The sequence below is a fragment of the Podarcis vaucheri genome, assembly GCF_965113315.1.
Source record: "Podarcis vaucheri genome assembly, chromosome: 14".
Taxonomy (NCBI): Eukaryota; Metazoa; Chordata; class Lepidosauria; order Squamata; family Lacertidae; genus Podarcis; species Podarcis vaucheri.
This window is the reverse complement of record NC_138752.1, coordinates 34,198,933-34,212,621: the sequence shown is the minus strand read 5'-3', so window position 1 is coordinate 34,212,621 and position 13,689 is coordinate 34,198,933. Positions and strand designations below refer to the sequence as shown.

Below are 13,689 nucleotides of genomic sequence, written 5' to 3'. Positions count from 1 at the left end.
GTGGTAATATCATTTATAGCCTGTATGTCATCTCCTCGGGTCTGTCTTTTGATTCGTTGACCGGGTCATGTGTCCAGCTGGTATAAAAGAAAGAGGTTTGGTTTGATTTTCAGGTGGGTGGAGTGTGGGCTAATATCATTTTCCTTTCGAGATTCACAACTTAACAGAGTTTCTGAGGGAGGGATAATGCATTTAGAAGCGAGACATATTTGCATGTTTAATTTATTGTTTTTCAGATATAGATAGGTATAGATATATACTTTACCCTTTAAAATAAAGCTGTATGTGTAGTGATAATAGCAATTATTATTTTAAAAACAAAAACATATAAATAATTTCCATTAATAGATACTGTGTTAAACGAATCAGTGTTCCTGTTTGTGTTGCTATTAACTATGAAGAGAGTAAGCCAAGTCTGTGGTTGATTTTGTATTTTTTATTTCTTTGGGGTGTTCGGAGTAAGCTTTGGAAAAAGTGAATCGTTTCATTCTTTGCCCAGGCAGTGAATAAAGAGAGCAAAATGTATGGTTTTTCTTCCCCAATCTCAAAAGTTAGATCACTTCCATTTTATCACGGCTTGTTTAGGTCTTGCAATTTAAACCAAGCAATCTTCACAGGCAGAGAAATGTGGATGCATTCTTAACCTAAGAGACCTGGTGTACATTAGAGGACTGATTTGCATGGAGAGGTTTATTTCTGCTGTAAATCTACCACCAATCTCTTTTAGGGAGTAGCAGCTCTGCAGGAAGACCGGGTTACCTCCTTTTATTTTTAAAATCTCTTTTGAGTTAAATGCATAATTCGAGGTTGGGTGTGCCCTCCTTTTGGGACGGTAGTTTCCCAGATAATAAGGTCTTGTGATGGCAGACAGGATGTCATACTTAATTTCCATTTAATCTTCAGAAGGAACTCTTCCTACGATGGAGTGATTCTCCCCACCCGAGTGGAGTTTCCCAAAGAAATTGTTATAATGCAATTAGGAAGATGGCAATGGCAGTCCCAGTTTCAAAAATATGCAGGATGCCTTGAATATTTGTATAGGGTGTTGAGACTATGAGTGCATTGTTAGTAAGATTTGTCATTGATTGATTGCTGGCCTCTGGTGGGTCTCTCTTGCTTCTGCCGCTCTTTTTCTGAAATGTTAGCAATATGACGTTTTGAGATGTGAGAATAGCACAATACTTTTCAAGGCTAAATGGAACAAATGAGGTCCCCCCCTTGCAAAAATAATAATAATAATAGACCAATGATTTTGTTGCATTTTGTGTTGCATTTTGCTGTAACTGTTCATGATTTAATTGCTGTCATGCGGTGACAAAATATATTGGTGGTGGTGGGGGATGCAAGAAAGCCTTCTATAATTGGTGCAGTTTTCTTTTGACGCTGGTTTCTGTCGAGTGTAATCTTTTTCTCTGGTCTTGCTAAGTAATCGAATGATGACTGTATAGTAAAATGTTGCTGTGTTGTGACAATTAGTTACTGTAATATCGGCTTTGATAACTGCTTGTGCAAAAGAGGATGGTCTGTGTTTCTAGTACAATTTAAATGGGGTCATTAATTTATTTTGTGTGTGTGTTCTGTCTTTTCTTTTTGCGTAGTAAAAAATTAGGTCATGCAGAATTCAGAGATCTGATTATTTCATTCCTTCAGTGAAACCAATTGTTTTAGTACTGCATAGATGAAATGCTCACATTCTGATCACTTAAATTAGATCATTTCTTTGGTTAATTGGCATTCTCTTTCTCCCTCCCTCCCCCACAATTATAGATTTATTAAATGATATATACTAACACTTGTAATCTAGATTGAAACTTCAAAGCTAATTCAGCAAGGGGGAAATCGGGAAGTTAAATTAATTTGTCATTGGGGGTAGGGATGGGGATGGGACTCAGCTGGAAAAGATGGTGATGACAAAACCTGATTTTTATTTCTCTGTCTTTATTGGTTCAAGCTTCAAAAACATCAACAAAACTTGTATTATATTAACATTTTTTCCATCTCCCCCCCCCAAAAGGATGAAGGAAAATATCATAATTCATCATGTTGTGGGCTAGAACTATGTATAATAATGCCTATCTAAGCATTGGTGGGATCAGTTTTTTCTTACCTACTCTTTATATTTTTTGATTTAATTAAAGTCCCACCTTTTGCAGTTAAAGGAACTTTCAGATATGTTATCTAGGGTTGTAACTCATAGAATCACCAAGTCTCATGATCAAATCTGGAGTTTCCCAGGTTTGGTATGAGTGTATGGGGGGGGGATCAAAATCTCATGGAGAGCGACCCAAATCAAGGGGGGAGGATATTATTTCTTTGTCATTTGGAAAGCGTTTGCAATGACCTCTCCTCCATGCCCAGCAGACTTCCAGAGCCTAGGTTTGATTTTCTCTCTCTCTCTCCCCCCCCCTCTCTGGACACACTATTGGAATCGGTCCCCTCATGTCCCGCCAGGTTCCACACACTGATCTGCTCCACCTCATAAAATCCCAGGAGACCTGGCAATGGTACTAAATGCTACTGTACATGGGACTGCCTCTGAAGGTGGTTCAGAACCTCCAGCTGGTGCAGAATTCAGGCTGCTCACTGGGTCAAGACGGTTTGAGCATATAACGTCAATCCTGGCCCGACAGCACTGGCTGCCATTTAGTTTCAAGGCCCTATTCAAAGTGCTGTTTTTTTTTTAAATCTATAAAGCCCTAAGCAGCCTGGGCCCAGTATATCTGAAGGAGCGTCTCCACCCCCATCGTTCACCCTGGATACAGAGGTCCAGCTCCGAGGTCTTTCTGGCGCTTCCCTCACTGCGAGAAGTGAGGTTACAGGGAACCAGGCAGAGGGCCTTCTCGGTAGTGGCGCCTGCCCTGTGGAACGCCCTCCCACCAGATGTCAAGGAAATAAACAACTACAGTGGTACCTTGGGTTGAGAACTTAATTCGTTCTGGAGGTCTGTTCTTAACCTGAAACTGTTCTTAACCTGAGGTACCACTTTAGCTAATGGGGCCTCCCGCTGCTGCCGTGCCACCTCAGCGCGATTTCTGTTCTCATCCTGAAGCAAAGTTCTTAACCCAAGGTACTATTTCTGGGTTAGCGGAGTCTGTAACCTGGAGCGTATGTAACCTGAAGCGTCTGTAACCTGAAGCATCTGTAACCTGAGGTACCACTGTATCTGACTTTTAGAAGACATCTGAAGGCAGCAATGTTTAGAGAAGTTTTTAATGACTGGTGTTTTAGTGTGTTTTTAATATTCTGTTGTGAGCCGCCCAGAGTGAGTGGGGAAACCCAGCCAGATGGGTGGGGTATAAATAATAAATTATTATTATTATTATTATTATTATTATTATTATTATTATTATTATTAATTTATTTATTCAGCTCAGTCCAACCCGAACCCTGCAATCACCATCTGAGGTCCTTCTTCTTGTTCTTCCTTCATGTGAGGTCCAGAGGGCAGCTGCACAAGAACTGACATTTTCTGTGGTGGCCCCTCGTTTGTGGAATGCTCTCTCCAGGAAAGCATGCCTGGTGCCTTTATTGCATATTGTTAGGTGGCAAGTCTAACAACATTCATCTTCACCTAGGTATTTGGCTGTTAATCAATCTACAGCCTTCTAAAGCCAGGGGGTACTGTCTCCCCACTCCTTTTGCTATTATTATGCTTGTTGTGTTTCATGTTGTAAACTGCCCTGTGGTCTTCTGGTGAAGGACAGTATAGAAATTTTATTAATTGATTTATGATGGTGATGATCATTATAACTTCATATGAGATTGCATTACACTCTGTCTGAATTATCTCCGTTCTCACATTTGAATGACTCTGTTTTTATTTTTGGCTATTCCCGTATTGCAGACACATATTAAATTCATCAAAAATAAAGGTGTATCAAAGGATGGTTGATACTTCTATCTCTGCCCCTCTCCAATAAGATGAACAAAAACAGAACCCCAATTGTTTAGATTTGCTGAGTCACAAGCAAGGAAAGCTACATCTGTCAGTTTTGTTCCTCTCAGTTTCTCATTTTTCCAACTTAAATTCAGTTATCTACAATTCCACATCAGTTTGTGAATGTCTTTTTTTTAAGTCCTTGAGAAAAACAATCAGCTTTTTAGTGCAATTTAATTTTAATATACACAATTTTGTATGCAGTTTCCCTAAGACATACATTTTTGTAAAGCAATTTCACTTTACGTAATATATAGTTGAATGTTATTTTCATGAATATATGCAGCACTGAATATCATAGAATCATAGAATTGCAGAGTTGGAAGAGACCCTGAGGATCATGTAGTCCAACCCCCTGCAATGCTGGAATATGCAGTTGCCCTATATGGGGATCGAACCTACAACCTGGCGTTGTAAGCACCATGCTCTAACCAACTGAGCTATCTAGGCATATGTGCATTTGTAGGCATATCTGACCTATAATAATAATAATAATAATAATAATAATAATAATAATAATTTGCAAACAGTACTTGGCTTCAATAATTTTGAGAAAGTGAAATATGTAGCTCCATCCTTAAATGCAAACTGAATCAATTCCCCCCTCCATCTCGAGCCACACGCCTACCCTGAGGCTGGGTTGCCAACTGACCTCAAAACTACTGTGAGCGAGTAGACAAACAGCAAAATTCTGCATTACAGAATTATCAACTTCATCGCAAGTAATCAGTAAAGAGCACAGTAAATGGTCCGAAGCATAAAATGAGAACGTTTCTCTTGAATCTTTCCGAAACGGAACTTGATGCACCAGTTCTTAGTCTTCATGGCCATTGACATAAAGTAGAAACTGGAAGGGGACTTTCTGATACATGTCACAATGCTGGCATGAAGTTGGTTTCAAAATAAAACAACACAACAAATGCTTGGAAATTGGTGGGAATTCATATGATGTGGAGCTGCCTCAGATCACAGCAAGATCACACCTTTTACCAAGTTAAGACCGTTGATCCATCTAACGCAGTGTTGTCAACACTGACTGGCAGTTTCAATGATAATAAAACAACCACCCCCTCTGACCGGCAGTGGCAACCCAGAATTTCAGAAAGGAGTTTTCCCAGCCCTACATGGAAGTGCAAGGGATTGAACCCGGGTCTTCTGCATGAAAGCAGATGCTCTACCACTAAGCTGTGGTCCTTCTGCTTATCTCCCTGCGTTATGGGGAAATTAAATGGCAGGTAGGCCCTAGGGACGCGGGTGGCGCTGTGGGTAAAACCTCAGTGCCTAGGACTTGCCGATCATATGGTTGGCGGTTCGAATCCCTGCGGTGGGGTGAGCTCCGTCGTTCGGTCCCAGCTCCTGCCCACCTAGCAGTTCGAAAGCACTCTTAAGTGCAAGTAGATAAATAGGGACTGTTTTATAGCGGGAAGGTAAATGGCGTTTCCGTGTGCTGCGCTGGTGCTGGCTCGCCAGCTGCAGCCTCATCACGCTGGCCATGTGACCCGGAAGTGTCTTCGGATGGTGCCGGCTCATGGCCTCTAGAGCGAGATGAGCACGCAACCCCAGAGTCAGACACGACTGGCCCGTACAGGCAGGGGTACCTTTACCTTTACCTTTAGGCCCATTAGTCTGCCATATTGCACCTGGCATCATTAGATAAGTGCACCAGGATGCACCAATGGGTACATGGGCCTATAATATGGTACTCTGGCTAGACGACCCTTTCATCTGGAGCTTGCCCTTCCTTAGAGACGAAGTGGGGAGAAATGAATTGGCCTTAGTCCTCCATCTCTAATATTGTAATAACAGATGCTGCCTACCTACCTAACATGCCATGATAAGGACTGCTACGCAGCATCGTTCCTTGCCCTCTATTATTCCATACTGACAAAGGTCCTACTTCACCTTAGACACCCTGTATACATTTACTCCAAAAAAAAACCCCCAAACCCCTGTCTCCACACATCAGACTGTTTCTGCATTAATCTGCCATTTTTATTTATTTATTATTAAAAACTAATTCACATTTAAATAACATTTTATCTCAGCATACAGATTTCTAGAATGGTTTTATCTCAAAATAGCATTTTAAAATGGATTTTGATACTTCTTCTTTCTTTCTTTTCCTTTTTTTGAGCCGAGCATCACATTGCTGCATTGGGAGAAGTACAGAATCTGATTCATATCTCTCTTCTGATCCATGCATTAAAACCTGAAAGGTGCAGATCAGTTCACTTCTCGGAATTTGCAAATATTGGATTTCTGAAGCATCCCTATCAAAGTCAATATAAAAGCCCTCCCAGTTACCAGCCACACTGACTGCCACTTAAGACAGTCTTCTTGAATCTAAGGTAGTTTTAGCCTAACCAAGCCGTTTTAAAACGGTTTAAATTTAAAGGCAAATCACTTTAAAGTATTTTCAGATTGAGCAGCACGGATGGACTTTGGTCTTTCAAATTACGGAGGTGCCCTTTAGGAGCCCCCAAAATGGTACCCTTCTGCCTTTGACCTTCAATTCTGATCAAGTCACTACTATATCATAGCTGCAGCACCCTCCAGGGTCAGTGCCCAGCAGGGCTGTGTTAAGCATATGTGGTGCCGGGGTGCAAAGATGCGCTTGGCACCCCCCCCAGGTTGCCCAGTCCCAGGCGCGCAGGAGGGCGGAGCCGGCCAGCCGCCGCAGCGTCTTGCTGGCTCGGTCGCCCCCGAACTCACGGCGCAGAGCCACCCGCAGCAGACGAGCCCGCTGTGGCGCTCTGACCAATGGGCAGGCTCTTCCCCGGACTCAACTTTCAGGCCCCGGACTCTCGGCCCGGCGCCCCTGAGAGACCAGCACCCGGGTGCCCTGCACCATTAGCGCCTATGGGTAAGACGGCCCTGGTGCCCAGTGTGGTGGAACCTGTTGTATCGCCCCCTAAATCCATCTCTGTGAGCAGTGCTTCAATTATCACTCTTACAGGGCAATCCTATACACAAGAAGCTGGCGTAAATTTATGTTAAGCCAGGGTAAAGTATGCCAGTTCCAAACTCTGTTCTGGATCAGGGCTTAGCCAGCTTAAGCTTGACAGAAGGAAAACCAGCCTGTAAATAGCGTTTGATTTACACCATCCTTTTTTGCCAGTTTAAGTTCACTAGAATAATCTGTAGAATTTGCTACAATTGGGCCCAGTGGCGTAGCGTGGGGGGTGCAAGGGGTGCAAGCCGCACCGGGCGCAACATCTGGGGGGGCGCGCTCGCTGCCTCCGGAGTCGCCGAAGAGCCTCGGGCGCAGGCTGTAGCAGAGCTGCATGTCTCGCGGCACCCGGCTGAAGGCGCCCGGCAGGCAGCGGCTCTCAGCGCTCGACGCGGAGGACGCGCCAGGCAGCCCCTCCTCACAGCCCCGCCTCCGCCGCTGCTGCTGCAGCTGCTGGGCCGTTGCATTTTCCTCGCCTCTCTGCCCCCCTCCTCCTCCGGGCAAGCGGCGTCGTTTGGACAGCAGCGCCAGCGGCAACTCGCAGGTTAGGGGTTAGGGGGGGGCGCAAATTACGTGCCTTGCCCCGGGTGCTGACAACTCACGCTACGCCGCTGATTGGGCCACTAGAACAGGTGGCTTCAAAATGCAATTGCGTCACTCTGCGAATTGCTGGTCTTAACCACAGCAGTGAATTTTTGCTCCCAGTGATTTCACTGGAAGTGAGTTAAAGCACAAGCTGAACTCTTTTGTTGAAAACGATGGGACTCAAAAGTGCCTACATGAATGGATCATGTACATAACTCCGCTGTTGGAGGCAGTATGCCTTTGTAAATGAGCTGCTGAGAAGCACAAATAGGGCGAGTGCTGCTGTGACCAGGTTTTGCTTGTGTACTTCCAATAGGCATCTGACTGGTCACTTATATGAGGACATGATGCTGGAGTGGATGAGCTTTGGCCTGATCCAGCAGGGGTCTTATTATGGTTTCATAATGTTAGACCCAACGTCACCATTGTGTTCTTTTTTCTCTCAGCATGAATTGACTAGTGATCTGGAATGGGGATGGTGATTATGATTGCCATCAATGTTCATGGTGATTTCCAGAGTGCTGAGGGCTTGTGGAATCTACTTGCCATCATCATCTCCTCCTCCTCTTCTTCCTCCTCTGAGATCTTACCAACCAAAAGCTGCTGCAAAATAAACATCTAGGAATTCTGAGCCCAGCAATTTGCTTTGAGTAGCTTAACTGTGCAGAGATTCTACATAAATCCCCTCCATATCACTCCAAGCTTTTTATTTTATTTTTCAATGGTATAGCTTAGGTTACAGAAAGAGGAATTTTGTTACTGCTACTGTTAAATAATTGGGAGTTAGAAATCATTGCTGATTGGCTGCAAATCACCCAGACATCTACCAATAGTTTTAAATCTACCTTATGTCCACCTCTGATTAATAGGATAAAAACATGAGAACAAATCCCTCCCTGCATTGAGGACAGAGGAAGCCAATAGCTGTGCTCTACCTCTGCTGTTGAAGGCATTGTGAAACTTTATTCCAGTTTATCGGAACCACAAGTGGGGAACATGCTGTTGCACTCAGGCTTCCTAGATTCCCAGAGGCATCTGGTTGAACACTGTGAGACTTCCGGGTTGGCGCCATCGCCGAATGGCGGACTCCCTCCGAGCTCCGGAGGGAGTCTGCTCGGCAGGGGCTGGGTCCTACCGCGCCGGCGACGCGGGGACCCTTAGAAACCACGGGAACGGATCCCGTGGACATGGTGACTCGGCTGGCACCGTTATCGCTCTCCCGGCTTGTGAAAGAGCCTTTTTAAAGGCTACGGATCGGGCGCCGGGGAGTAGCGTGGTGCTTTGAGTCCTCCGCTTCCCCTGCCGGGCGCAGCCGCATGCCATTCGGCGGAGAGCGCTGGCTTCTTCCAAAGGAAATTCGGACAATTGATCAACAACCCGTGAGTAATTGGGCAACCGGGTTTAAAAGGAGGAAAAAAGAAAATTTTTTCCGGATTTGGCACGAGCGGGAGGGGATCCAAAAAAGGAAGTCAGTCCCCTCCCTGATTGTAAACATGCTAAAACAAGGACTGAGAAACCAAGATCTATTCAGAAGCTTATTGATGATAAAAATTACCAACTCCACGATGTGAATTATAAGAACTGTGCTGGAGGAGAGGAGTCGAGGGTGAGGAAAAAGCAACCCCCCCCCCTGGGAACCGGGGCGATTCGGACAGCCTGGCGAAGAGAGATGGAGATTTTGACAGCTGTCAAAGGAGCTGTCAAAACTGGAAATTATAAAGAGGACTTTGCTACAAGTTCTTTGCTGGTTAATTTTGTTACAATTTGATATAAATATGGATATAAACTGTCGGGAAAAAGAAACAACAAATTGACTTTTGGATTAGAGGATACAAAGTTATTGTAATCCCTCTAGAGGGGATTCGGGACATTACAAGTGTCGTATGTGGAAAACTACTCTGGGATGTGTAAAGGTCTTATCTCCTGGGAAAGCTGCAGAACTGAAATATTATTTTGTCTACAGAGGTGACTATAACACAATAGAATCTTCTATTGAAGCAAGAAAGGAACTGGACGTAAGTCTGTGTCCCTGAATAACAAACCTCTGTAGAGACGTTAAATTTTGGAACAAGAATGTTTTGACAGCTGAACAAGACAGAAACCTGAGAAACCAAGAAATAAAAGAGTAGATGACTGAATACGACACGGAAAGAATAATGGGAGGAGCAACAAAAGATTAAAGAAAATTAAAGGCCTCTATTAGATTGGATTTTCGACGTTAAACATCATTAAGACAATCAAATCCGAAGAAAACAGCATGATGGACTGAGATAAATTTGGCTGTGGACTTAAGATCTCCAGGCCGACAACATACAGACAAATGGACATGGGGAATCAAAACCGGGGAAGGGAGGGGGAACCTTAGAATCCAAAGGCTTTGTAACCAACTTTTTGAATTTCTCTATACTTTCTATCTTATATTCTTTATAACTTTGATATTTTACGTTTCTGTTTTTTCTTTTTTTTTAGAAAGGGGGAACTCGTGGAAGAAATGAGAGCGGATCTTGGGGAAAATTTTGTTCTATTATAAGACGAGGAGTGATGCTAAGATGGTGTAAATTTAAATTGGTTTATGAGTATAATATATTAGGTTTAATTGGGGATGAGAACTTGTGGAACCAACTTAGATAAAGGGGAATACAATCGGGAGGGGAAGGAGGAAGTCCCAGAAAGAAGGTTATGAAAAGAAGGGTCTAAGTTAGTTTCTCTTTTTCTTTCTTTCCTTTATCTTTCTTATTTTCCTATTCTGTTATTATTGGAAATTTTAATAAATATGATTATAAAAAAAAAAAAAAAAAAAACACTGTGAGGCCAGGATGATGGAGTTGATAAGTGCAGGGTCCGATCCATAACAGGGCTCTTCTTATGCTTTAAAAAGCATTCATTGACATCTGCTATCTGGTCAGGCAGTTTTAGGAAGAGGGTGGAAGGGAAACAGGCAGATAAGCATGTTCACCCCTGATATCACCGCCAAAACCAGGACAAAAGACAGGGAGTGGTTTAGTAACATTTTAAACTTAAAAAATCAGGGCATGTGGAGCCCCTAGGGAGGTGTACCAATGGCAGGATTATTTGAGTGTATTGTAGCCTGCCTAGTGTTCCACCTCCCCCTTCTGTCCCTCCGCACCTATGCTGTGTCCACACTCCAAAAGATTGCACTTAGCAAATCCTAAAGCTCTTAAGGAAGCAATTACAGTCATGATCGCTCACAAATTGAGCCTTTTTTCTGCTTGACACTGATCCTGTGATAGTCTCCCCACTTAATCCTCACTAGCAATTTGCCTATAGTTGTCGCTAACAGGAGGTGATTAGAGGGGAGTTTCTATTTCCCTTTTTACTTCTGTTGTACTGGTGTGTTAGACAGAGGCTAGTGAATCAAAGCTGTTTTCCTATTAACTCAACACCTCCTAATGTGCTAGGCCCACTTTTATCTAATAAGAGTGCTCAGCTTTTAACATTATTTTAATGTTATCTGTTGGGCCTTTTAAAATGCCTGTGTGAACATTTGCAAAGTGCGGGGGGGGGGGAAGGAGAGTGAGAGAGAGAGTATACAAGAGAGTAATTTTATAGCAACTACTGTGCTTTTGGGGTGGGGTGAGACAAATTCAGTGTTGGGAATGAAAGTGAAACAGCAAGCACCCTAATGCAATTATATAAATGTGGGGCAACCACAGCTGGCATTCTGTGTGCAGAGCTGGAGACAGCAGAGAAAAGAATACCCCCCCCCAAAAAAAAAACACCCCACCACCAAAGAATTATCAGAGGATGGATTCTCTTCCTTACAAAGTAAATATAGAAATGTTAGTGCTTCTATGTTTAGAAGGGGGGGATAATTAAAGTAAAGGGGGATGTGGTAAAGATGTATACAATTGTCAATAAATGCAGCTTGCATTCTGTCAGCAGATATGCATCCCTGACTACCCAGGCAAATCCTACCTACCCAATGATCTAATGATTTTTCAAATGCCTTGAAGGGAGAAGTTGCTTATTCCCTTAACTACAGCCGCATCCTTACTTCCATCTGCATATTTGTTCCATCTCTTAGGACACGTTTTTCTGTCCATAATGTGACTTGGCACACCTCTGACAGTGTCACTCTATGGAAGACCTATCTTGAGTTTCAAGTGGACGACATAATGTCTCATCTCCAATCTCCCCATTAAACGGATTTACCAGGAATAGAATAGAATCCCACCCCCCACCCTACTCCATCAGGAAGGCACCCCATGCAAGTGTATGTTTGTAGTCCTAACTCTGAAGTGGGTTGAGGACAGTTCCTTCTTAGTCACTGGTATCCATCTTCTATGAACATAGGAGATGACTGGTTCATACTGAGTCAGGCCATTAGCTCATCTAGCTCAGTATCATCTGCACTGACTGGAAAAGGCTCTCCAGGATTTCCCAACCCTTCTTGGAGACACCAGGGATTGAATTTGGGGTCTGCTGCACGCAGTGCTCTGCCACTGAGCAACTATCATTCCCCAGTGATGCTCTGTCACTGAGATAGATTCATAGAAGCATAGAATTGTAGAGTTGGAAAGAACCTCGAGGGTCATCATATCCAACCGCCTGCAATGCAGGAATCTCAACTAGATCATACAGTCCTCCTAATATCTCTGTGTTTTGAAGTTCAGCAGGGGGATCTGGCCTTAACAGCCTTTGCAAGTTCACTGGCTCATCTTTCAGATTGTCAGACATATAGAGATGTCAGGGGGTGGAGTCCGGCATGTTGGGGTTCAGGCTGTTGTAATGGGATTTGGGCAAACAAAATACCCTGTTTCTTCCCCATTAGAGGGTAAATGTCTGAATAGGACTCATATCCCAGCCACGGACATTAGAGCTGTGCACAGAACGGTGGAGGGAGCTGGGTTTCTTTAGCCTAGAGAAGAGGAGACAGAGAGGTGATACGATAGTCATCTTCAAATATCTGGAGGGCTGTCACAGTGAGCTTGTTTTTTGCTGCTTCAGAGAGTAGGTATTGAAGTAATTACAAGAAAGGAGAATCCAACTCAACCTCAGGGACACCTTTCTGAGGACAACAGCAGTTCAACAGTGGGATAGACAACCTCAGAAGGTGGTGGACTCTCTTTTTTGGTGGCTTTTCAACAGAGATTGGATAGCCATCTGCCAGGGTTTCTTTCAGTGTGATTCCTTTATTGCAAGGGGTTGAATTAGATGACCCCCAGGGACCATCCAACTTCACAATTCTTTCGTTCTGTGCTCCTCAAAGAACAGTAGCCTGGGTCAAATCCTCCTTCTTAAAATCTGTTAATGTTAGGGACTGGCAAGACGCTGATGAATGTGACGATTGGGCTGACTCAGAAGAGGGGGGCAATGGTTTCTGGGTACCTGTACTAGCCAGGAGGCAAGAAACAGAGGTTGGGAAGCTTCAGAGCTGGAGGAAGAGGAAGAAGAGGCCGGCCAGGCAAGTGAAGGGTTGGATGCTTCCCCACCCTCTCCTGCACTACTACTTTCTCCCAGACCCAGGAGAGAATTGAAGCAAGAAGAGCAGAGGAAGTTTCCATGCAGGTGCAGTCTCTTGTGCATAGCCCATCAGGGGAGGGTTCATAAACAGGTGAAGGGCAAGTGGTCCCCAGTTGCTGCAACTGCTACATACAGTGTGGATCTGGGAGTAGCTGCCTAGACTCTAGATTGGTGTGTGTAGGTATCCAGACTTGTAGAAGTGACTACAAGTGTTATCTTTGACAATGAAGAGTGAACTCTCTGCCGTGAATATTCCTTTGGCTGGGAGTGCCCTTGACAGTTAGGCAGGAAGAAAGTCACAGGAAAAGCAGTACCCGTACCACACAGGATTGATGCCTCCATTCATCAGCTGTTGAGCAGAGGCATTGACCCTTCAGGTCAGAGTGTCAGGCAGGAAAAGAAGCAGCAGTGTTGGGCCTCCTTTGTCATAGCCATCAGTCAAGTAGGTCTTGGCCTTTGTGTGTGTGTTTTTCCCCCATCCTGCCTTCCTCTCCTTTCTGCCGGATGCCCTGACCCCTAAGAGCTGTGGATCACTCTGGCCCAGTCCAACCCAACTTTCAGCAATCCATCACTTTGTATACCCAATTTGTCTGAGGCCCTCTGAATATGCCTGATATGACTTACTGCTCAGCCAAATCTGATACATAGCCCTAGTGTACATTCATAAGCATTTGGTGTTCACAGCTATAGGTTTGCTGGTGGCCTCTAGCTCTACTCTGGAAGCTACATCTTG

At 44.1% G+C, this 13,689-nt stretch overlaps 1 protein-coding gene across 35 annotated transcripts in view; it reads left to right on the top strand.

Annotated features, from left to right (window-relative positions):
- RBFOX1 (RNA binding fox-1 homolog 1) overlaps positions 1 to 13,689 on the top strand; it is a 1,477,709-nt gene that overhangs the window by 1,236,512 nt on the left and 227,508 nt on the right. The gene's annotated exons all lie outside the window — the stretch shown is intronic.